Source organism: Rattus norvegicus, chromosome X (assembly GCF_021556685.1).
Source record: "Rattus norvegicus strain SHRSP/BbbUtx chromosome X, alternate assembly SHRSP_T2T, whole genome shotgun sequence".
Lineage (NCBI taxonomy): Eukaryota > Metazoa > Chordata > Mammalia > Rodentia > Muridae > Rattus > Rattus norvegicus.
Window position 1 is genome coordinate 108,557,563 of NC_141554.1, and position 23,850 is coordinate 108,581,412.

The 23,850-nt window shown below is 40.8% G+C and overlaps 1 non-coding gene and 2 pseudogenes across 1 annotated transcript; 1 reads left to right on the top strand and 2 right to left on the bottom strand.

The window, feature by feature from the left end:
- The window catches only part of LOC134484211 (presenilin-associated rhomboid-like protein, mitochondrial), a 71,359-nt pseudogene that overhangs the window by 14,125 nt on the left and 33,384 nt on the right, over positions 1–23,850 (bottom strand).
- On the top strand, positions 6,669–13,079 carry Parl-ps5 (presenilin associated, rhomboid-like, pseudogene 5; annotated as a pseudogene).
- Trnaa-ugc9 (transfer RNA alanine (anticodon UGC) 9) lies at positions 6,826–6,894 on the bottom strand. Its single transcript has one exon. It is a non-coding gene; the product is annotated as a tRNA-Ala (tRNA).

Consider the following 23,850-nt stretch of genomic DNA (forward strand, 5'->3'; position numbering starts at 1 on the left):
TGAGTGTGTGTGTGTGAGTACGTGTGTTTGTGTGTGTAATGCACCTGCATATTAATGGGGGGGAGAGAGAAAATGTGTGGGCACACATGTGCCAAACTGCACAAATGAATTTTTGTAAATGTTTATTTGCACTGCGTGAGCCTGTGCATGTTTTCATGTGTGTGTGCGTGAGTGTGTGTGTGTGTGTGTGTGTGTTTGTGTGTGTTCATTGCATGTAGATGTTGACATTCAGGTTAAGGCCACAAGTATTCATTAGGAGACTTAATCTATTACTTTCTGATTTACTCATTTGAGCAAACATCTCTCACAAACCTGAAAAATGACTGGAAGACAAATGGTCCCACCCAGTCACCATCTCCAAGACATGTGCCTATAATTTCATGTGTCTCTATAGCCAGCATTTTGATTTGAAATACATTGTGGAACGGATAGTCCTAGAGTACAGGAACTGTTTAGAAAACTAGTTAGGTGCAGGCTTTCATGATCGTGAGCAAAGTGATGCTCATGTCAGGAACGTATATTTGGTATAGTATATGCCTCAGACACTGTCAATAGGGCAACACAATGGCCATTTGCTAAAGACCATCCAGGTGTTATCACGGTGCCCATTTAAACAATGGATTCATTTAGTTATCAAGTATTTATATGATAAAAGGGAGTTCCATATATCTCAGTAGAGGCAGAAGCCAGGATCTACATGTGTGCATCTATGTGATACCTATATTTATATATGTTTTTATAGGTGATATATATATGTATATATATATATATATATATGAAATGTGTTCATCATATGCATTGCATTGAAAGCTGAAATCACACTTCTATATATTATTTTGAGATAGGGTCTTACTCTGTAGCCCTAAGTGCTCTAGAACTCATTATGCAGACTGACCTCAAACTTGCAACAGTTCAGTCTCTCTCTCCCAAGTCCTGGGATTGTGAGTTTCCTCAATCACACTTATCTTGAAATCACACTTGTAGGCAATGCCCTACTTCACTATTGTACCAAGTATGTGATTCTCAATTTCACGATTATTATTTAACACGATTTCGGAACTTTAGTATGTGTGCATTTGTATGCATTATTTTATGTGCACCCCGCATTTCTACCACCTCATATCTCAGTATTAGGAAATAAGACTGTTCCTAGTCAAGACACTACGTTTACTAAGAAGGTAATACTGGAGACAGCAACACGGCCCAGGCAGCAGTCAAACTTATGTCAAAGGCCTGGGTGTAATAACTAAAACCACAAGAGGGAAGTAGAGCTCTGACTCCCTCAAGTTGTCGCCTTTTCTCTGACCTCTAGCCATGTGCTCTGGCATATGTACACACTGTCCACACTAAAATAAATAAATAGATAGATAGATAAATATATAGATAGATAACAAAATGAATAAATAAATGAATAGATGGATCAATCAATCAATCAGTAAATGCAGTAACTACTCTAAGAGTTAATATTTGGATGGGAATGAAAGTTGGCGGTAGAGACACCACTTGGCAGACATTTGGAAGGTCTGGGGTCTGATATCCCCCACACAAAAAGAAGTCAATTAAAAAGCAACTGCAAATGATGAGTGTTGCACTATATACTACTTCAAAACAAATGGCCAACAAAGTAGATTTCCTGTGTCTGGGGGAAATTTCTCAGTGTCAGAGCGTAGGTTTTGCATGGGTTAGACCCTAGTTCATTCTCAAGACCCAAAAATTAGTACAGTGATATTCACAGCCCAGTAGAAGATTTTCTGTAACTATGGGTATGAATTATGAATTTACAAACACAGGGAGAGATCTGAACCCAAATGCCAATATATATGGATCATATTATAATGTATGTGGGGTACCTGGTACGATGGTGCCTGGCACTGCATCTGATGGCCTAAAATGTATCCCCAGGACCCACATGACCTAAGCAGAGGAACACTCCTGAAAGTTGCCCTCTGGCATTGACATGTTAAGCAAACATATACATATATGTAAAGAATATAAATAGATATAACTTATTAGAAACAAGACAATCTTATTACCTATTGAAATAGAATATAAAACTAATCCTTTACAAGACATATACCTTATTTAAAGGCATACAAATAATATCTTGAACACTTAAATACAAGCACGTGTACCTAAGTATAAGTAGAAATCAGGGGGGAGTTATGTTAATGTTATAGGGAAAACTAAAATCAAAGTGCAATAAAAGTGTTTTAGCAAACAGTAATGCAGGTCTAAATTCACTAGGAAAATGTTAGCCATTCATGCCTACGTTCGAGTCATGCAACAGAGCATCAAATACAAGAAAGATAAGAAAAAGATATGAGAAGTGATTAAAGATGGTGGATGCAATTAACATGCTTCTCTGAATGCAAAATCAAGTATGGGGAAATAATTCAACAATGAAAAGACCTGCATAAGGTAACCTCAAGGGCAATCCCATAGGAAGACATAGAGAACTCCATTGTGATACAAGGTAACAATTTCAATATGGACATGGAACTTGTGTGATGACTGACTCCATGTGAGGCTAGTAGATCTTGGACACCAATGAGAATACAAATTAAGATTGTGGAGAATGTGAACATTGACGAAAACAGGCAGTTTATAGTCTGAGGCTAGAGTATTCCTACTATTGTTTTGAGACAAAGTCTCCTGTGCGGTCCTGACAGGCCTGGTTGAAGTCCTAGAGATGCAAGTGTTTCTGCCTCCCATCCGCTGAGGTCTTAATGGCCTGTGCCGCCATGCCTGGCATAATTGAGCTATTTGTGCTCACATGCACTGTATTAATACTTCTTCTGTTGCAGTGATAAAATGGTGCAGTGGACACAAACTAACAGGGAAGCAATTGTCTTGCACTCTGTTTGGGAGGAAATAGACATTTTAAAGTAGGGAGGACAAGGAAGGAGGCCGGTGTGTGAGCAAGAGCAGGAACACGACTGAGCACATTTGCATCCACACTCAAGAAGCACAGAGAACACCAGTGCATTGAGGCTATAAATGCCAACGCTCACCCAAGTGATGTACTTGCTCCAGCTAGGTACTCCCTGCTAAAAGTTCCTCCCCTCCAACAGAGCACCACCAAGCCACTATGGTTATGATTTCCATGACTTCAGCATTAAGATATAGATGCACTCTGTTTTCCCATGCAAATCCTACAACTTCTTAGAAGAAATTGGAAAGCAAATTAGCACGCTGATTAACCATTTTTATAGAAATAAAAAGGGCCCAAATTATATCATGAAGGAAATGTAGAAACAATGCTACTTGATGTGAAAACACATTATGTACCTACAGTAGTGAGAGAGTGTGCTACATTGTCAAGAGAAACAAGTACCTAGGCATGCTGGGATAAGCCCCAAATCCCAGCATTGGGAATCAGATGGAGGAGAGTCAGGACTTCAATGTCTTCGTTGGTTATATAGTGAGGTCCTGCAAGTGTGGAGTGCACGACACCAACCATCTCAAAGAAGCAAAAGACACAAATATCAAAGGAACACACAGAGTCCAGACACATTCTCACAAATACATGGGCGGCTGATTTCTTTAATGGTAGCCCCTAGCCTTGAGCCTCAAGTGCACCTCCCCTTATCTTTCCATGTCTCAGCAGTCCAGGAGACCCTGACGTGCCTTTTCTCTGCCTGCCAGGCAGACTTTATCCCTCTTTTGTTCCCTCTGCTTCAGAGAGGTGGCAAATGGCTCCAGACACTGTATAGACCAGACTGCTACACATGTACGCTCGTCTCGTCGCAGTGTCCTAGGTTTGGGGGTTAAGACCTCTGCCGTGGTGCCTGGTTCCTCGGACAGCAGATGCTCAGGAAACATAATGGAAAGTACAATCAGCACATCTGAGAGTAGGACTTACTGGGGTGTCATCGTGATTTGGCTGGTAAATCATTTGTTGCTCTGGAGAAAGGAGAGAATCATCTCCCAAGGATTGTTCTCTGACATCCACACATGGCTGGTTCGCTAATGTCCTTAGTGTCTTATGTTACTGTAACTGATAACTCTAGCTCTTTCTGTAAGACTTAAATTACACTTATTGATGAATGTATGTGGCCAGTAAAGAACAAAGTTTCCCATTATGTTTCCCCGGAACTTTCTCAAACAAAGCCCCTTGAAATGGCAGAAGGAATCGCGGCTCACCTTCTGAGAATTGGTTTTGAAAATGAAGTGTTCCTGACGTGCTCTAGTTTTAAATGTTTGTTTCCTGCCTAATGGCTCCATTAGGAAAGTTGTAGAAGCTTAAACAGAACTGTAGGAGAAAGTATTTCCCTTCAGATTCTTCTGAGGGACTATATTATCCTACAGGGCTCTGAGATTCCTGTAGGCATGTGAGAACGCCTTTCCTCTGACAGACGTTCCCGCTCATATATTATACTGTAGTTGTGTGTGTGTGTGTGTGTGTGTGTGTGTGTGTGTGTGTGTGTGTGTGTGTGTGTACATACATATATACATACATAGATACTCGGGTCAAGGATAGTTGCATCTGTCTTCCCTCCCTCAGAGAAATTCAAGTGCTCACCTCTGGGAACACATAAGCTTGGCTACAGAGAATGCTCCCATCACTACATCACCTAAGTAGACATTTTAACGGAGTCCACAGGGACGTTGGTTTCCATGGCAACCACAAACGCTCCAGTTCTCTGTTCAGTAACTAGGAACGTTCCGCCCAATCCTCCCTTCTTTTGTCTCCAAGCAGAACTCATTGACCCTTGCTATCTGTCACCTGAGAAAGCCACCCACTAGGGAAACTGCCACCTGCTTGAAAGCAGAGCTTCACTCAAGCTCAGAACAAAACAATCCTGGAGGCACATCCACGCTGTACTCACCAGACTATTAAAACCTCAGGGAAATAACTGGATTATTGATGACCATTGTCCTTATGGTCCTAGATGAACGCATTAACCAGTAATTACCTATGCATATATGCTCTCCCAGCAAAAAATTAAAGCCTGGATATCTTGTGAAGAAACAAAACCAGAACACAAAAAGGACCCCCGAGATGCTGGGAGTCGAACCCAGGTCCACTAGAACGCAAGGCAGTCGCTCTACCACTGAGCTACATCATCAAGGGTAACAGACCTTCCATCACAGTCCATATAAACCTAGGGAGACTGAAGCAACATGGCTACAGCTACAGGGAGCTGCAACACTTTCACAACATGCCGGCATCTGCATCTCTTCACTGCCTGCAATTAATAATTTCAAATCAAGAGCTGCTATGGGATGTCTTTTATGAAAAAAGAAAATATACTCAACAAAAACAAAGTAATAGTATTAAGAACAAGAATCTTTTTTTAAAACAAATTAGAAAAACGTTTATTGAAAAATGACAACAGGTACAAAAAGGTTAGGCCAATGCAAGGAACGCTCTCCGGCTTCAGACCTGCTCACTTAAAACTTACCAATTACCTTAAAAATCCACCCCCTCACTCTATCCCCCACTGACACGAAGAAATGAGTTTTGGGCCTTTCCCTGTTTCTGGTTACTCCCCATAGTTATATAATGGCTTAGTCATGGTTTTGTGAAGTCTTTATTTTTCTGGACTCAGGGTATACTGGCTCGCTTAAGGATCTCTTGCCTTCTTTCCTCTGACTGCCTCCCTCTGTGTGATCCTTTGTAGTCCATACTGGGTGTCAGTCACAGGACCTTGTATGTTCTACAGAAATGTTCTAAAACTGAACTACATTTCCAGCCTCCCTGTGTAACTTTAACACCAGAGAGAACAGGATTCCCCCTCCCGGTCACCGACATACTTTATGACTCTTTTATGTACCTTATCTATGTCTCATTTTATACATAAAAAGGTAATGTTCATTCCCTCGAGTGTGAAATGGTTCCTCAGTGAGAATGTATGTGTTCTACACACAGCCCTTATCGGTGTATAAACTTGTATGCAAGCATTTTATTTGACCTAACATTAGGTGTTAGAGTTCGTAATTTTTAACATCTACACCTGATCGGATAAGTAGAGATATTAATATGAGTATAACTATCAACACAAATATTTAAGTAATGTTTTGATATCTAGGCTTGCTTCAAATTTAACTCAGATTTACAGTACAGCTGAACAGTACCTGTGTTTTATTTTCTGTATAAAATAAAACTCAAAATTTTAAAAATAAAAGAAATCATAATTCTTCAAAACATGGCAGACCCACAATGAATTGTCAGTATCATGTCAAATTAATAATAATGAGTGACTGCAGGGTATGTCCGGTCTGGCATAGGTTGGGAAGATGGCATTCAGAGTTTGCGTAGAGTGAGGCTGCAGCTGTGGTCATGAATGGGTGCCTCCAGTGGGCTTCGGTTACTGACATGTCTGAGACTCAGTCTCTTGGGCTCCCTGACACGGGTTGAAGTTATTTCTTCAACAAGCAAATTTGAGTTTGGAAAAGCACCGAGGAAGGGCGAACCTTGAAGATCAAACACAGGGTCAAGGGGGGAAACATAGAAGAAAGTGTCTTGATCCTGTCCCTGAAACAGACTTTTCTCTTACACAGTATCCTCCCTTATTTCTCTCAAAGCAGAAGTCATTCTTCCTTGACGTCGTTCACCCGAGAAAGCATACCCACTAGGAAACTGCCAGCAGCATGAAGGCAGAAGCTGTGAGGAAACATAATCCCAGAGCGATGACCACGCTGTACTCCCCAGACTAAGAGCCTCCATGGGAACGTCTTCAAGGTTAGAGTGGAATATTGTTGTCACGGTTATAGATGAGCACTTTGACCATACGCCCCAGACTACGGAGGTCTTTACCGACACGTCTTCTAGATCCTGTCTAGAAACTGATCCTGAAGAGAAAAAAAAAAAAACAAAAGGCTTGGAGAGGCCGGGAATCGAACCCGGGACAACATACGTGCAAGGTATGCGCTCTACCACTGAGCTACAACTCAAAGCCTCACTCCAGACCTCTTTCCAGCCTATATGAACTGACAGAGACTCAAGCTACTTTTTATAGTGCGTGAAGATATTTATATCACATATTTGCATATCATTATCGACAATTTTTATGTCATCACTTCTATGGGAAAAGAATCGATTTCCAATGCAAGCAAAACAAGAACAAGAACCACAACAAATTTTGTGCTCTGCAAAACATGGCAGACCTACATCACTTGAGACTATTGTGCTAAATTCATTAGAATGTGTTTCTGAAGGATTAGGAACATCAGGCAATATTGAAGCAGGGATTGGGTAGATGGCATTCTGAGGTTGGGTACAGCGAGTCTACGGTTGCCTTTAGTCTTCTGGGCCTCCCTTCTATGGAGCCTACCAGTAACGCTCTCAGACCCAGGCTCTGCGCCTGCCCAAATCCGGGTATAAATTTTATCTTAGGCAACATTGTACATTTACAAATGTTCTGAGGAAGGAAGAACCTTGAAGATCAAACACAGGGTCAAGTGAAGAAGCATACAAGAGAAGTACCTTGATCCAGCCTCTGAAGGAAACAGGAAACAGTATTTTTTTTTTTTATCATTAGGTCTAGCTTATACCAACTCGAGAGAAGGCTTTAATTCCACTATAGAGGTCACAGGCTGTGCATTTGAATCAGCTATATTTAGCTATTTGAATCACCGAAATCCAGGGTACAGAGTAATGTTGATGACATAAAAGTTAATGGGTGGACAGCATACGCCCACAAAAGAAAGTAGACATCAGAAAGGAGATCCACAAGTGGTGTAATAGCCTAGGTGGTGGCCAGAAGCGGGTGACAGGCATCCTAATCACCACATCTCTCTCATTCTGCTTATGGACACCCTGCATTCCCTGCATCTGACCATGCACATATTCTGTACACACAACCCAGCCTCAGAAGTCCTTTGGTCTCCAAGTTTCTGTCCACAATTTCTCCTTATTCCTCACGGCACAAATATGTCTGTTTTGTGCAGCTTCTCATCCAGCATCGAGAACATTCTGGGTCAAGAACAAGTTGTACCCATGTTCATGTCTTCCGTTGTTATTTTCAATTTTGTCAGTTATGTGTGTAAAGTTGCCACATTAAAATCAGGACCTTTCCTTGGTGCTTGGGAGCAGTCATGGCAATTCTTGCTACAATCTGCACCACGATTCCAGACCGGAGGCTCCTTATCATCTTCCCTTCGATTTTGCCTTCATGGCAGGCAATGCCTTAAAAGTAATCATTGTCTTGGAACCAGCAGTGATGTTCCTGAGCTGGATAATTTTTTATACGATATATTTCTTTATTTACATTTCAAATTATCCCCTTGCCCGGTGTTCTGTCCTTAAACACCCTCTGCCCTCCCTTGTCACCCTTCCCCTTCCTCTTCCCCATAAGGGTGTTTCCCTCCCTTCCAGCCAGCTTACCACTCCTGCGATGTTCCCCTGCACTGGGGGTCCAACCTTCGCAGGACCAAGGGCTTCCCCTTCCACTGGTGACCCAACAAGTCTATTCTGTGCTACATATGCATTTGGAGCCTTGGGTCAGTCTGTGTATAGTCTTTGGGTAGTGGTTTAGTCCCTGGTAGCTCTGGTTTGTTGGCATTGTTGTTCTTATGGGGTTGCAAGCCCCTTTAGCGCTTTCAATCCTTTCTCTACTTCCTCCCACGGGTATCTCTCTTCTCAGTTCAATGGTTTGCTGCTAGCATTCACCTCTGTATTTGACATGTTCTGTTTGTGTCTCTCAAGAGACATCTCTCTCCGGTTCCTGTCGGCCTGCACTTCTTTGGTTCATCCATCTTAACTAGTTTTGGTGACTGTATATATATGGGCCATATGTGGGGCAGGGTGTGAATGGCCATTTCTTCGATCTCTGCTATAAACTTTATCTCCACCTCCCCTCCTATGAATATTTTTGTTCCCCCATTTAAGAAGAAGTGAATCATCTGCACTTTGGTCATATTTCTTCTTGAGCTTCATGTGGTGTGTGGATTGTATTTTGGGTAATTTGAGTTTTGGGCTAAAATCCACTTATCAGTGACTTCATAACATGTGTGCTTTTCTGTGATTGGATTACCTCACTCAGGATGATACTGTCTAGTTCCATCATTTTCCTATGCATTTCATGAAGTCATTGTTTTTGATAGCTGAGTAGTACTCCATTGTGTAGATGTAACACATTTTCTGTATCCATTCCTCTGTTGAAGGGCATCTGGGTTCTTTCCAGCTCCTGGCTTTTATAAATACGTCTGCTATGAACATAGTGGAGCATGTGTCTTTGTTGTATGTTGGAGCATCTTTTGGGTATATGCCCCGGAGATTTATAGCTGGGCCCTCCAGTACTTTAATGTCCAATTTTCTGAGGAACCTCCAGACTGATTTCCAGAGTGGTTGTACCAGTTTGCAATCCCACCAACAATGGAGGAGTGTACCTTTTTCTCCACATTCTTGCCAGCATTTGCTGTTACCTGAGTTTTTGATCTTGGCGATTCTAATTGGAGTGAGGTGGATCTCAGGGTTATTTTGATTTGCATTTCCCTGATGACTAAGGATTTTAAACATTTCTTTAGGTGCTTCTCAGCCATTTGATATTTGTAAACTGAGAATTCTTTGTTTAGCTCTGTACCCCATTTTTATTATGGTTATTTGGCTCTTTGGAGTGTAACTTCTTCAATTCTTTATATGTTATGCATATTAACCCTCTACCGGATGTAGGATTGGTAAAGATCTTTTCCCAATCTGTTGGTTGCCATTTTGTCCTAACCACAGTGTCCTTTGCCTTACAGAAGCTTTGCAGTTTTATGAGATCCCATTTGTCGATTCTTGATCTTAGAGCATAAGCCATTGGTGTTTTGTTCAGGAAATTTGCTTCTATGAAGTTATGATAGAATTCTGCACTAAACCCATCTAGTCCTGGGGTCTCTTTGGTTGGGAGACTTTTAGTAACTTCTTCTATTTCTTGAGGTGTTATGGAAATGGTTATGTGGTTTGTCTAATCTGGATTTAACTTTGGAACCTGGTATCTGTCTACAGAATTGTCCATTTCCTCCAGATTTTCTAGTTTTGTTGAGTATAAGCTTTTGCAGTAGGATCTGATGATTTTTTAAAAATTTTTCTCAGATTTAGTTGTTACGTCTTTCTTTTCATTTCTTATTTTGGTAATTTGGATACTCTCTCTGTTCCCTCTGGTTAGTTTGGCTAACGATTGTTCTATCTTGTTCTTTTTGTTTCTACATGGTTGATTTCAGCCCTGGGTTTGATTATTTCTTGCCCTCTACTACTCTTGGGTGTATTTGCTTTTTTTGTTCTAGAGATTTTGGGTGTGCTGTCAAACCACTATTGTATACTCTCCCGTTTCTTTCTGGAGGCACTCAGAGCCATGAATTTTCCTCTTTCCACTACTTTCCTTGTGTCCCATATATTTTGGCATGTTGTACCTTCATTTTAATTAAAGTTTAAATCTTGAGTTTCTTTGTTTCTTTCTTGATCAAGTTATCATTGAGTAGACATGAGAGAAATCTGTGGACTCGCCATCCACACCAGCTCCAGACCATAACAAGAGTCACGTGGAATCAGTCCTGACAGCATGTTACCAGAGCGATTGGGACATGATAGGTAAGTCAGTTCCTTCTCACTTCCCTTCCTACTGTGGAGCTGTGGTGCCATGGGATGAAGCATCTTGGGATATCAGACACATTACTGTTCGGTATTTCCTATGTGAGACAGTGACTTTATCACACAGATAAAGGATGGATGTGCTGTAAAGGATCAATGTGAATCAACTTATATAGGGATGTGTGGCAGGATGTGTGGCACACACACACACACACACACACACTTGATAGAGGATGTTCGTGTATTTATCTTCTATACACACTGACTGTGTAGATTGTGGTCACTTCCATGGAGCAAATTAATTACATGGAAACGTGGGCTTACCCCTAGGAGCTCTGTGTGTGCATGCATGTGTGCGTTCATATTTAGACTCATACAAGCTTCTGTCGTTCCCTCATGTCTATTCTTTATATTCAGCTCAGACCAGGATTGGGTTCCAATCTCAGATTCCCAGCCTGTGTTCTCCCCCTCCATCTGGCCAGACTCGCACAGATGCAGTTCCCATTACAGCCACGGGGTGGAAGCAAATCTATATTCTTAAATATTCATGACAAGTCTGATGTTTTACAGAGTAGCAAATATCCCCCAGTGAATGGACTTCTCCTGCCTTTGTGAGTTTCACAGGTGTCCTAGTAAAGTTCCCTTTATGAATGACCGCAAAGCTAGTGCTCAACAACTCATTTCACCTCTGCTTAGTGTAAATGTGCAGGTCAAAATGTATATATACAGGGGTGATTTGTATAGAATATAGTATTCATGCTTGGATTTTGTTCTGTCGCTTTTAGTTGCTTTTTGAAACATTCCAACCCCTCTCCAGAAGGCTATGGTAGGGCTACCCTTATCCCTCCCTGTCAGACAACATCATTCTCTGTCCATCATTTGCATTGTGCTGCATTATGCTCCCCTGTGGCTCTGCAGAGCAACCGTGTGTGTGTGTGTGTGTGTGTGTGTGTGTGTGTGTGTGTGTGTGTGTGTGAACTGTTTTACAATTATTCTTTCACGGCAAAACTAGAATCATTCTGTTCAGGACAGTTTATACTTTGTTTTTATGTGTGTTCACCTGTGTGTGCATGTGCACATAGCCTTCTGAGTGTGTGTGTGTCTGCTTGTGATTGTGTGTGAGTGTGTGTGTGTGAGTACGTGTGTTTGTGTGTGTAATGCACCTGCATATTAATGGGGGGAGAGAGAAAATGTGTGGGCACACATGTGCCAAAGTGCACAAATGAATTTTTGTAAATGTTTATTTGCACTGTGTGAGCCTGTGCATGTTTTCATGTGTGTGTGCGTGAGTGTGTGTGTGTGTGTGTATGTGTGTGTATTTGTGTGTGTTCATTGCATGTTGATGTTGACATTCAGGTGAAGGCCACAAGTATTCATTAGGAGACTTAATCTATTACTTTCTGATTTACTCATTTGAGGAAACATCTCTCACAAACCTGAAAAATGACTGGAAGACAAATGGTCCCACCCAGTCACCATCTCCAAGACATGTGCCTATAATTTCATGTGTCTCTATAGCCAGCATTTTGATTTGAAATACGTTGTGGAACGGATAGTCCTAGAGTACAGGAACTGTTTAGGAAACTAGTTAGGTGCAGGCTTTCATGATCGTGAGCAAAGTGATGCTCATGTCAGGAACGTATATTTGGTATAGTATATGCCTCACACACTGTCAATAGGGCCACACAATGGCCATTTTCTAAAGACCGTCCAGGTGTTATCAGGGTGCCCATTTAAACAATGGATTCATTTAGTTATCAAGTATTTATATGATAAAAGGGAGTTCCATATATCTCAGTAGAGGTAGAAGCCAGGATCTACATGTGTGCATCTATGTGATACCTATATTTATATATGTTTTTATAGGTGATATATATATGTATATATATATATATATGAAATGTGTTCATCATATGCATTGCATTGAAAGCTGAAATCACACTTCTATATATTATTTTGAGATAGGGTCTTACTCTGTAGCCCTAAGTGCTCTAGAACTCATTATGCAGACTGACCTCAAACTTGCAACAGTTCAGTCTCTCTCTCCCAAGTCCTGGGATTGTGAGTTTCCTCAATCACACTTATCTTGAAATCACACTTGTAGACAATGCCCTACTTCACTATTGTACCAAGTATGTGATTCTCAATTTCACGATTATTATTTAACACGATTTCGGAACTTTAGTATGTGTGCATTTGTATGCATTATTTTATGTGCACTCCGCATTTCTACCACCTCATATCTCAGTATGAGGAAATAAGACTGTTCCTAGTCAAGACACTACGTTTACTAAGAAGGTAGTACTGGAGACAGCAACACGGCCCAGGCAGCAGTCAAACTTATGTCAAAGGCCTGGGTATAATAACTAAAACCACAAGAGGGAAGTAGAGCTCTGACTCCCTCAAGTTGTCGCCTTTTCTCTGAAGATAGATGCAAGGATCCGAGACCCATGTTGGCTAACTTCCACTTTGTCATTTGTGGCCAATGTGTCCCTTTCAGAAAGAGAGATACTTGGAATATTCCGTCTCCTTAGAGGGTGCTGTTCTGTGCCATACTGGATAGGTGACATTGCCACAAGGAGAGAGAGAAGAGGGATATAAGAGAAAACATAGCGTGCACTCTCTGATCTCAGCTTTCTCCTCTGTGATTCGTGTATGAGAAGACGTGGAAAATTTTAAACATTAGTCAATAATTGTCCTGTATAGATGTCTAAGATGATTATTTAAATATGCAGCCCCCATTAGTCTCTCCGTCGGTCTCTCTGTTTTTGTCTTTGTCCTTCCTTCCTTCCTCCTCCTCCTTCCTAATTCTCCTTGTTGACCTCCTCCTCCTTCTATTTCTTAAACTCCTTTTGTATGTTGAGGTTCTGATTTCTTTTGAGACAATGCTTCCCTGTGCCCTGGATGCCTTAGAACTAATAGTTTTATGATGGTGAGATTACAATTGTGAGACACCTGTTTGCTTTCAATTAATTTGAATTTTGAAGTTTCGATCTACTGTGGTACCTGCACTGCCTCCTGACCCTGTTTCTCCTCAGAAGGCCCCGCCATGCTGCTGTCTGCACACCTACTGTCTTAATGTCGCTAGTGAATCTCTTATAAAAGAACAATCTTACTCAACTTGGTCTTAGTGAGAAAATGGCACACCAGAACAGTTTCAGTTTGTATTTTTTGCTGGACTTTTACAAGCTTTTCTGCCATCTTCACAGAAATTCTCTATTGGATATGAACTTTTCAAACTTTGCTCCTAGCCATGGACTTAGTATTTTATTTTTTACCCATGCATTTAGCACAGTGGGCATTTTCTGATTTTAAGTATTTCACATTCTCCAGTTCTCCAGTTATGGCATTTATTTAGTGTCTTGTCTGTGAAATGTTCACCTTATACCCCCTGACTCCGCTCCCCACAGTGACAGAGATTTTGTTCTGTGCATTCTGTTAGATAGTGTTTAGTCTTATTTTATATCTTTGCACATGATACAACATAGGACCTAAATCTTATTTGTGTTTAAAGATATTTATTTATTTTACGTGTCTATCTTCATTTGTAGCACCATTTCACATGAAGGCATCAGATCCCCATATGGTGGTTGTGAGCCGTCATGTTGTTGCAGAGAATTGAACTCAGGACCTGTTGAAGAGCAGTTGGGACTCATAAACATTGAACCATCCACTCCTGGGCCTTTGGAATTGAACTCAGTCTTCAGCCTGGTTACATGTTTGTCTACCCACTGATGATCTCGCCAGCCCGGTTTTCCCGCTTGGACAGGAGTTGCGTTGAATACTTAGTTCATTTCATTTTTTTTATTAACTTGAGTATTTCTTATTTACATTTCGAATGTTATTCCCTTTCCCGGTGTCCGGGAAAACATCTCCCTAATCCCTCCTCCCTCCCCTTCTTTATGGGTGTTCCCCTCCCCATCCTCCCCCCATTGCCGCCCTCCCCCCAACAATCACGTTCACTGGGGGTTCAGTCTTAGCAGGACCAAGGGCTTCCCCTTCCACTGGTTCTCTTACGAGGCTATTCATTGCTACCTATGAGGTCAGAGTCCAGGGTCAGTCCATGTATAGTCTTTAGGTAGTGGCTTAGTCCCTGGAAGCTCTGGTTGGTTGGCACTGTTTTTCATATGGGGTCTCGATCCCCTTCAAGCTCTTCCAGTCCTTTCTCTGATTCCTTCAACGGGGGTCCCGTTCTCAGTTCAGTGGTTTGCTGCTGGCATTCACCTATGTATTTGCTGTATTCTGGCTCTGTCTCTCGGGAGAGATCTACATCCGGTTTCTGTCGGCCTGCACTTCTTTGCTTCATCCATCTTATCTAGTTTGGTGGCTTTATATCTGTGGGCCACATGTGGGCCAGGCACTGAATGGATGTTCCTTCTGCCTCTCTTTTAATCTTTGCCTCCCTATTCCCTGCCAAGGGTATTCTTGTTCCCCTTTTAAAGAAGGATTCCCCAGTGAAGCATTCACATTTTGATCATCTGCCTTGAGTTTCATGTGTTCTGTGCATCTAGGGTAATTCAAGCATTTGGGCTCATAGCCACTTATCAATTAGTGCATACCATGTGTGCTTTTCTGTGACTGGGTTACCTCACTCAGGATGATATTTTCCAGTTCCAACCATTTGCCTACGAATTTCATAAACTCGTTGTTTTTGACAGCTGAGTAATATTCCATTGTGTCGATGTACCACATTTTCTGTATCCATTCATCCATTGAAGGGCATCTGGGTTCTTTCCAGCTTCTGGCTATTATAAATAAGGCTGCTATGAACATAGTGGAGCACATGTCTTTTTTTTTATATGTTGGGGCATCTTTTGGGTATGTGCCCAAGAGTAGTATAGCTGGGTCCTCAGGTAGTTCAATGTCCAGTTTTCTGAGGAACGTCCAGACTGATTTCCAGAATGGTTGTACCAGTCTGCAATCCCACCAACAATCGAGGAGTGTTCCTCTTTCTCCACATCCTCGCCAGCATTTGCTGTCACCTGAGTTTTTGATCTTAGCCATTCTCACTGGTGTGAGGTGAAATCTCAGGGTTGTTTTGAGTTGCATTTCCCTTATGACTAAAGATGTTGAACATTTCTTTAGGTGTTTCTCAGCCATTCGGCATTCCTCACCTGTGAAAACTTTGTTTAGCTCTGAACCCCATTTTTTAATAGGGTTATTTGTCTCCCTGTGGTCTAACGTCTTGAGTTCTTTGTATATTTTGGATATAAGGCCTCTATCTGTTGTAGGATTGGTAAAGATCTTTTCCCAATCTGTTGGTTGCCGTTTTGTCCTAACCACAGTGTCCTTTGCCTTACAGAAGCTTTGCAGTTATATGAGATCCCGTTTGTCGATTCTTGATCTTAGAGCATAAGCCATTGGTGTTTTGTTCAGGGAAATTTCTCCAGTGCCCATGTGTTCGAGTTGCTTCCCCACTTTTTCTTCTATTAGTTTGAGTGTATCTGGTTAGATGTGGAGGTTTTGATCCTCCTGGACTTAAACTTTGTACAGGGTGATAAACATGGATCGATCTGCATTCTTCTACATGTTGACCTCCAGTTGAACCAGCACCATTTGCTGAAAATGCTATCTTTTTTCATTGAATGGTTTTAGCTCCTTTGTGAAAAATCAAGTGCCCATAGGTGTGTGGGTTCATTTCTGGGTCTTCAATTCTATTCCACTGGTCTATCTGTCTGTCTCTGTACCAATACCATGCAGTTTTTATCACTATTGCTCTGTAATACTGCTTGAGTTCAGGGATAGTGATTCCCCCTGAAGTCCTTTTATTGTTGAGGATAGTTTTAGCTATCCTGTGTTTTTTTTCTTATTCCAGATGAATTTGCAAATTGTTCTGTCTAACTCTTTGAAGAATTGCATTGGTATTTTGATGGGGATTGCATTGAATCTGTAGATCGCTTTTGGTAAAATGGCCATTTTTACTATACTAATCCAGCCAATCCATGAGCATGGGAAATCGTTCTATCTTCTGAGGTCTCCTTCAATTTCTTTCTCCCAAGGCTTGAAGTTCTTATTGTATAGATCTTTTACTTGCTTGGTTAAAGTCACACAGAGGTATTTTATATTATTTGGGAATGTTATGAAGGGTGTCGTTTCCCTAATTTCTTTCTCGGCTTCTTTCTCTTTTGTGTAGAGGAAGGCTATGGATTTATTTGAGTTAATTTTATACACAGCCACTTTGCTGAAGTTGTTTATCAGCTTTAGTAGTTCTCTGGTGGAACTTTTGGGATCACTTAAATATACTATCATATCATCTGCAAATAGTGATATTTTGACTTCTTTTTTTCCAATCTGTATCCCCTTGATCTCCTTTTGTTGTCTGATTGCTCTGGCTAGAACTTCAAGAACTATATTGAATCAGTAGGGAGAGAGTGGGCAGCCTTGTCTAGTCCCTGACTTTAGTGGGATTGCTTCAAGTTTCTCTCCATTTAGTTTAATGTTAGCGACTGGTTTGCTGTATATGGCTTTTACTATGTTTAGGTATGGGCCTTGAATTCCTATTCTTAACAGGACTTTTATCATGAAGGGGTGTTGAATTTTGTCAAATGATTTCTCAGCATCTAATGAAATGATCATGTGGTTTTGTTCTTTCATTTTGTTTCTATAATGGATCACGTTGACGGTTTTCCGTATATTAAACCATCCCTGCATGCCTGGGATGAAGCCTACTTGATCATGGTGGGTGATTGTTTTGATGTGCTCTTGGATTCGGTTTGCCAGAATTTTATTGAGTATTTTTGCATCGATATTCATAAGGGAAATTGGTCTGAAGTTCTCTTTCTTTGTTGGGTCTTTGTGTGGTTTAGGTATAAGAGTAATTGTGGATTCATAGAAGGAATTCGGTAGTGCTCCATCTGTTTCAATTTTGTGGAATAGTTTGGATAATATTGGTATGAGGTCTTCTATGAAGGTCTGATAGAATTCTGCACTAAACCCGTCTGGACCTGGGCTCTTTTTGGTTGGGAGACCTTTAATGACTGTTTCTATTTCCTTAGGAGTTATGGGGTTGTTTAACTGGTTTATCTGTTCCTGATTTAACTTCGGTACCTGGTATCTGTCCAGGATATTGTCCATTTCCTGCAGATTTTCAAGTTTTGTTGAATATAGGGTTTTGTAGTAGGATGTGATGATTTTTTGAATTTCCTCTGATTCTGTAGTTATGTCTTCCTTTTCATTTCTGATTTTGTTAATTTGGACACCCTTTCTGTGTCCTCTCCTTAGTCTGGCTAAGGGTTTGTTTATCTTCTTGATTTTCTCAAAGAACCAGCTTTTGGTTCTGTTGATTTTTTCTATGGTCCTTTTTTTTCTACTTGGTTGATTTCAGCTCTGAGTTTGATCATTTCCTGCCTTCTACTCCTCCTTGGGTGTATTTGCTTCTTTTTGTTCTACAGCTTTTAGGTGTGCTGTCATGCTGGTAACATATACTCTCTCCTGTTTCTTTCTGCAGGCACTTAGAGCTATGAGTTTTCCTCTTAGCACAGCTTTCATTCTGTCCCATAAGTTTGGGTATGTTGTACCTTCATTGTCATTAAATTGTAAGAAGTCTTTAATTTCTTTATTTCTTCTTTGACCAGGTTATCATTGAGTTGAGCATTGTTCAATTTCCACGTATATGTGGGCATTCTTCCTTTATTATTATCGAAGACCAGTTTTAGGCTGTGGTGGTCTGGTAGGACGCATGGGATTATTTCTATCTTTCTGTATTTGTTGAGGCCTGTTTTTTAACCAATGATATGGTCAATTTTGGCGAAAGTACCATGAGGTTCTGAGAAGAAGGTATATCCTTTTGCTTTAGGATAGAATGTTCTATAAATATCTGTTAAGTCCATTTGGTTCATGACTTCTCTTAGTTTGTCTACATCCTCTGTTTAATTTCTGTTTCCATTGATGAGAGTGGGTTGTTGAAATCTCCTACTATTATTCTGTGAGGAGCAATGTGTGTTTTGAGCTTTAGTAAGGTTTTTAGTAGGTGCCCTTGTATTTGGAGCGTAGATATTTAGGATTGAGAGTTCATCTTGGTGGATTTTTCCTTTGATGAGTATGAAGTGTCCTTCCTTATCTTTTTTGATGAATTTTAGTTGAAAATTGATTTTATTTGATATTAGAATGACTACTCCAGCTTGCTTCTTCTGACCATTTGCTTGGAAAATTGTTTTCCAGCCTTTCACTCTGAGGTAGTGTCTGTCTTTGTCTCTGAGGTGTGTTTCCTGTAGGCAGCAGAATGCAGGGTCCTCATTGCGTATCCAGTTTGTTAATCTATGTCTTTTTATTGGGGAGTTGAGACCATTGATGTTGAGAGATATTAAGGAATAGTGATTAGTGCTTCCTGTTATATTCATATTTGGATGTGAGGTTATGTTTGTGTGCTTTTCTTCTCTTTGTTTTGTTGCCAAGACGATTAGTTTCTTGCTTCTTCTAGGGTATAGCTTGCCTCCTTATGTTGGGCTTTACCATTTATTATCCTTTGTAGTGCTGGATTTGTAGAAAGATATTGTGTAAATGTGGTTTTGTCATGGAATATCTTGGTTTCTCCATCTACGTTAATTGAGAGTTTTGTAGGATACAGAAACCTGGGCTGGCATTTGTGTTCTCTTAGGGTCTGTATGACATCTGTCCAGGATCTTCTGGTTTTCATAGTTTCTGGCGAAAAGTGTGGTGTGATTCTGATAGGTCTGCCTTTATATGTTACTTGACCTTTTCCCTTACTGCTAATAATATTAATATTCTTTCTTTATTTTGTGCATTTGGTGTTTTGACTATTATGTGATGGGAGGAGTTTCTTTTCTGGTCCAATCTATTTGGAGTTCTGTAGGCTTCTTGTATGCTTATGGGTATCTCTTTCTTTAGGTTAGGGAAGTTTTTTTCTATAATTTTGTTTAATATATTTACTGAGCCTTTGAGTTGGGAGTATTCACTTTCTTCGATACCTGTTATCCTTATATTTGATTCCTTTCCCTGTGTTGGTATCATCATTTGCCGAGGCAAGACTGTTACATTTCAATAGTTAGGGGTCTGGGATTTAGAGTCACGTGAAGTGCATTGAAAACTTTAGACATTTAGTTCCCACATGCATGATCTCTACTAAAAGCTTATTCCCCACATATATTAAATGTGTGTGTGTGTGTGTGTGTGTGTGTGTGTGTGTGTGTGTGTCATTCCTTACACTAAATATATCTGCAAGTGTGGAGAGCTGCAATAACATTCGCCACCACAAGATGGCGATGGCTTCCACTGCACCCCACATGGAAAGCCGGGATAGCTTTTGCCATAAATAAATAGATAGATAGATTGATAGATAGATAGATAGATAGATAGATAGATAGATAGATAGATAGATAGATAGATAGATGGATGGATGGATGGATGGATGGATGGATGGATGGATGGATGGATGGATGGATAGATAGATAGATAGATAGATGACTAAGTGAATAAATAAATGAATAGATGTATCAATCAATCAATCAGTAAATGCAATAACTACTCTAAGAGTTCATATTTGGATGGGAATGAAATTTGGCGGTAGGGACACCACTTGGCAGACATTTGGAAGGTCTGGGGTCTGATATCCCCCACACAAACAGAAGTCAATTAAAAAACCAACTGCAAACGATGAGTATTGCACTATATACTACTTCAAAACAAATGGCCAATAAAGTAGATTTCCTGTGTCTGGTGGAAATTTCTCAGCGTCAGAGCGAAGGTTTTGCATGGGTTAGACCCTAGTTCATTCTCACGACCCAAAAATTAGTACAGTGATATTCACAGCCCAGTAGAAGATTTTCTGTAACTATGGGTATGAATTATGAACTTACAAACACAGGGACAGAACTGAACCCAAATGACCATATATATGGATCATATTAAAATGTATGTGGAGTACCTGGTACGATGGTGCCTGGCACTGCATCTGATGGCCTACAATGTAACCCCAGGACCCACATGACCTAAGCAGAGGAACACTCCTGAAAGTTGTCCTCTGGCATTGACATGTTAAGCAAACATGTACATATATGGAAAGAATATATAGATATAACTTATGAGAAACAAGACAATCTTATGACCTATTGAAATAGAATATAAAACTAATCCTTTACAAGACATATACCTTATTTAAGGCATGCAAATAATATCTTGAACACTTAAATACAAGCACGTGTACCTAAGTATAAGTAGAAATCAGGGAGGAGTTATGACGTTAATGTTACAGGGAAAACTAAAATCAAAGTGCAATAAAAGTGTTTGAGCAAACAGTAATGCAGGTCTAAATTCGCTAGGAAAATGTTAGCCATTCATGCGTACGTTCGAGTCATGCAACAGAGCATCGACTGAAGCTAAAATACAAGAAAGATAAGAAAAAGATATGAGAAGTGATTAAAGATGGTGGATGAAATTAACATGCTTTTCTGAATGCAAAACCAAGTGTGGGGAAATAATTAATTCATCAATGAAAAGACCTGCATAATGTAACCTCAAGGGCAATCCCATAGGAACTCATAGAGAACTCCATTGTGATACAAGGTAACAATTTCAATATGGACATGGAACTTGTGTGATGACTGACTCCATGTGAGGCTAGTAGATCTTGGACACCAATGAGAATACAAATTAAGATTGTGGAGAATGTGAACATTGACGAAAACAGGCAGTTTATAGTCTGAGGCTAGAGTATTCCTACTATTGTTTTGAGACAAAGTCTCCTGTGCGGTCCTGACAGGCCTGGTTGAAGTCCTAGAGATGCAAGTGTTTCTGCCTCCCATCCGCTGAGGTCTTAATGGCCTGTGCCGCCATGCCTGGCATAATTGAGCTATTTGTGCTCACATGCACTGTATTAATACTTCTTCTGTTGCAGTGATAAAATGGTGCAGTGGACACAAACTAACAGGGAAGCAATTGTCTTACACTCTGTTTGGGAGGAATAGACATTTTAAAGTAGGGAGGACAAGGAAGGAGGCCGGTGTGTGAGCAAGAGCAGGAACACGACTGAGCACATTTGCATCCACACTCAAGAAGCACAGAGAACACCAGTGCATTGAGGCTATAAATGCCAACGCTCACCCAAGTGATGTACTTGCTCCAGCTAGGTACTCCCTGCTAAAAGTTCCTCCCCTCCAACAGAGCACCACCAAGCCACTATGGTTATGATTTCCATGACTTCAGCATTAAGATATAGATGCACTCTCTTTTCCCATGCAAATCCTACAACTTCTTAGAAGAAATTGGAAAGCAAATTAGCACGCTAATTAACCATTTCTATAGAAATAAAAAGGGCCCAAATTATATCATGAAGGAAATGTAGAAACAATGGTACTTGATGTGAAAACACATTATGAACCTACAGTAGTGAGAGAGTGTGCTACATTGTCAAGATAAACAAGTACCTAGGCATGCTGGGATAAGCCCCAAATCCCAGCATTGGGAATCAGATGGAGGAGAGTCAGGACTTCAATGTCTTCGTTGGTTATATAGTGAGGTCCTGCAAGTGTGGAGTACACGACACCCACCATCTCAAAGAAGCAAAAGACACAAATGCCAAAGAACACACAGAGTCCAGACACATTCTCACAAATACATGGGCGGCTGATTTCTTTAATGGTAGCCCCTAGCCTTGAGCCTCAAGTGCACCTCCCCTTATCTTTCCATGTCTCAGCAGTCCAGGAGACCCTGACATGCCTTGTCTCTGCCTGCCAGGCAGACTTTATCCCTCTTTTGTTCCTCTGCTTCAGAGAGGTGGCAAATGGCTCCAGACACTGTATAGACCAGACTGCTACACATGTAGGCTCGTCTCGTCACAGTGTCCGAAGTTTGGGGGTTAAGCCCTCTGCTGTGGTGCCTGTTTCCTCGGACAGCAGATGCTCAGGAAACATAATGGAAAGTACAATCAGCACATCTGAGAGTAGGACTTACTGGAGTGTCATCGTGGTTTGGCTGGTAAAGGATTTGTTTCACTGGAGAAAGGAGAGAATCATCTCCCAAGGATTGTTCTCTGATATCCACACATGGCTGGTTTGCTAATGTCCTTAGTGTCCTATGTTACTGTAACTGATAACTCTAGCTCTTTCTCTAAGACTTAAATTACACTTATTGATGAATGTATGTGGCCAGTAAAGAACAAAGTTTCCCATTATGTTTCCCCGGAACTTTCTCAAACAAAGCCCCTTGAAATGGCAGAAGGAATCGCTGCTCACCTCCTGAGTATTGGTTTTGAAAATGAAGTGTTCCTGACGTGCTCTACTTTTAAATGTTTGTTTCCTGCCTAATGGCTCCATTAGGAAAGTTGTGGAAACTTAAACAGAACTGTAGGAGAAAGTAGTTCCCTTCAGATTCTTCTGAGGGAATATATTATCCTACAGGGCTCTGAGCTTCCTGTAGGCATATGAGAACGCCTCTCCTCTGACAGGCGTTTCTGCTCATATGTTATACTGTAGTTGTGTGTGTGTGTGTGTGTGTGTGTGTGTGTGTGTGTGTGTGTACATACATATATATATACATATATATACATATATATATACATATATATACATATATATACATATATATATATACATACATCCATAGATACTCGGGTCAGGAATAATTGCATCTGTCTTCCCTCCCTCAAAGAAATTCAAGTGCTCACCTCTGGGAACACATAAGCTCGGCTACAGAGAATGCTCCTATCACTACATCACCTAAGTAGACATTTTAACGGAGTCCACAAAGTCGTTGGTTTCCATGGCAACCACAAACGCTCCAGTTCTCTGTTTAGTAACTAGGAACGTTCCGCCCAATCCTCCCTTCTTTTCTCTCAAAGCAGAACTCATTGACCCTTGCTATCTGTCATCTGAGAAAGCCACCCACTAGGGAAACTGCCACCAGCTTGAAAGCAGAGCTTCACTCAAGCTCAGAACAAAACAATCCTGGAGTCCACACTGTACTCACTAGATTATTAAAACCTCAGGGAAATAACTGGATTATTGATGACCATTGTCCTTATGGTCCTAGATGAATGCTTTAACCAGTAATTACCTATGCATACATGCTCTCCTAGCATAAAATTAAAGCCTGGATATCTTGTGAAGAAACAAAACCAGAACACAAAAAGGACCCCGAGATGCTGGGAGTCGAACCCAGATCCACTTACACGCAAGGCAGTTGCTCTACCGCTGAGCTACATCATCAAGGGCACAAGATATCCCATCACAGTCCATATAAACCTAGGGAAACTGAAGCAACATGGCTACAGCTACAGGAAGCTGCAACACTCTTACAACATGCCGGGATCTGCATCTCTTCACTGCCTGCAATTAATAATTTCAAATCAAGTGCTGCTATGGGATTTCTTTTATGAAAAA